This window comes from Mastomys coucha, unplaced genomic scaffold (genome assembly GCF_008632895.1).
Source record: "Mastomys coucha isolate ucsf_1 unplaced genomic scaffold, UCSF_Mcou_1 pScaffold25, whole genome shotgun sequence".
Classification (NCBI taxonomy): domain Eukaryota; kingdom Metazoa; phylum Chordata; class Mammalia; order Rodentia; family Muridae; genus Mastomys; species Mastomys coucha.
In genome coordinates this window covers 170767-173266 of record NW_022196908.1, presented here as the reverse complement: position 1 = coordinate 173266, position 2500 = coordinate 170767, and the positions used below count along the sequence as shown (strand labels likewise).

At 38.6% G+C, this 2500-nt stretch overlaps 1 long non-coding RNA gene across 1 annotated transcript in view; it reads right to left on the bottom strand.

Moving 5' to 3' along the window:
• Positions 1-2500, bottom strand: part of LOC116074223 — a 94827-nt gene that overhangs the window by 28761 nt on the left and 63566 nt on the right. The window contains exon 3 of the long non-coding RNA XR_004112146.1: positions 507-577. This is a non-coding gene — a long non-coding RNA (uncharacterized LOC116074223). The remainder of the gene's footprint in view (positions 1-506; positions 578-2500) is intronic.

Sequence of the window (2500 nt, the reverse complement as noted above, 5' to 3'; positions counted from 1 at the left end):
TTTATTTATTTTATGTATATGAGTACACGCCTTCATCTGGTTATTGGGAATTGACTTTTATGACCTCTCCTCATTCTAGTCAACCCCACTTGCTCTGGTCGGCCCCGCTCGCTCTGGCCCAAAGATTTGTTTATTATAAATAAGTACACTGTAGCTGTCTTCAGACACCCCAGAAGAGGGCATCAGATCTCATTACAGATGGTTGTGAGCCACTATGTGATTGCTGGGATTTGAACTCAAGACCTTCAGAAGAACAGTGCTCTTACCCACTGTTCTTACCCACTGAACCATCTCACCAGCCTTCAGGTCTCTTTCTAAAGTACTTGCACCTATATCAAAGAATAAAACATGAATATTGTAGAACTGAAGCAAAATGAAGGATACCATGGAAACTGACTAAAAAACAACAACAAAAAAAAAGACAACAAAGAAAAGAAGTTGGTAGGCCACAATTATAAAGGTTTAGTAGATAAACACTGACTTTGTGAACTGATAGTGGAACTGACCTGAAAATGTGCTCTGTATCCTGCATCAGTACCCAAATCCAGAGAATTAGTCTTTCCAAATGTAGTGCCTCCTAGAAAAAAAGAAAAAGAATAGAAATAAACTTTTTACCGGAGAAAAGATTAAATACAAAAACTACAATCAGTCTGGGAACAGGGTCCCCAATGAAGGAGCTAGAGAAAGGACCCAAGGAGCTGAAGGGTTTACAGCCCCTTAGGAGGAACAACTATATGAACTAACCAGTAAGTACCCTCAGAGCTTCCAGCGACTAAACCACCAACCAAAGAGTGCACATGGTGGGACCCATGGCTCCTGCTGCATATGTAGCAGAGGATGGCCTAGTCGGTCATCAGTGGGAGGAGAGGCCTTTGGCTCTGTGAAGGCTCTATGACCCAGTGTAGGGGAATGCCAGGGCCAGGAAGTGGGAGAGGGTGGGTTGGTGAGCAGGGGAGGGGGGAGGGAATAGAGGTTTTATTCAGAGGGTAGACCAGGAAAGGGAATATCATTTGAAATGTAAATAAAGAAAATACCTAATAAAGAAAAACTACAATCAAGAACTGCTGTGTTAGGCAGATAGGGATGAGTGCTATAGGAGGAGAGTTGTAAAACCTGAGACAGTTTGAAGACAGTTAAGATTTCAGAACCAGTAGCCAGGGAGGTTGGAGGGGCACTAAAGACACTTTGGCTGATTTCACATTTTGGCAGCATTGCACTGTCCCCTTTAGAAAATACTAGAAGCAATATCATTAGCTTCTCAAATATACTTTGTATTTAGTTGACAAAGAAGAAAATTGTTTTAACATATAGTGGTTTAAAAGCATTTCATGCTAATTGTCATGTATTTTTCTCATGATGTGAGGTTCTGAAAGTCAGAAACTGTTTTTGAGATTTTGTATTTGCAGTCTAGTATCTAATCACAGCATGGATAGTGGATAGGTAGAGAGGTAAGTAGGTAGATAAATAAACAAAACATTTTTTATCCTTTAATGTCTGCATTTGAAATGTCTAGAAGTGTTGGAAATTATTAGGGCTTGAAATGAAACCCTAAGAAAATGGAGAACAATTTTGTCCCAGACCTTGGCTGGCCCTTCCTACTTCTTCACTAATGACAGACATCAACTCTTAAGGTATCTCCACCCCCCAGACACTGGGGGAAATAATAACCTTCCTTTTTAAGAAAATTGGTCCCTTGCCTCAGAGATCAGAATGACTCAGGGAGAGAGTGATTAACAAAAAAATTTATCAGGATAAAAGATGATTGTTTAAATCATGAACTCAAAACACCCAAAAGAAAATTGGTAATTTATTCCAAACTGTTTCCCATTTCCTAAACTGTAAATGCTCGTTTTGTTTGGTTTTATATGTCTAAGACCACTAAAAACTCTAAAATAATGTATCATAACTCAACAGATTATCTTCAAACTTCTTAAGGCTTAAGAATGGGTGCTACACTAAACAAGTGAAAGATCTGTATGACAAGAACTTCAAGTCTCTGAAGAAGGAAATTGAAGAAGACCTCACAAGATGGAAAGATCTCCCATGCTCATGGATTGATAGAATTAATATAGTAAAAATACCTATCTTGCTGAAAGCAACCTACAGACTCAATGTAATACCCATCAAAATTCCAAATCAGTTCTTCACAGAGTTAGAAAGAGCAATTTCCAAATTCATATGGAATATCAAAAAACACAGTATAGTGAAAACTATTCTCAACAATAAAAGAACTTGTGATGGAATCACCATCCCTGACCTCAAGCTGTACTACAGAGAAATTGTGATAAAAACTGCATGGTATTGGTAGAGTGACAGGCAGGGAGATCAATGGAATAGAATTGAAGACACAGAAATGAATCCACACACGTATGGTCACTTGATCCTTAATAAAAATGCTAAAACCATCCAGTGGAAAAAAGCATTTTCAACAGATGGTGCTGGCTCAACTGGTAGTTAGCATGTAGAAGAGTGTAAATTGATCCATTCTTATCTCCTTGTA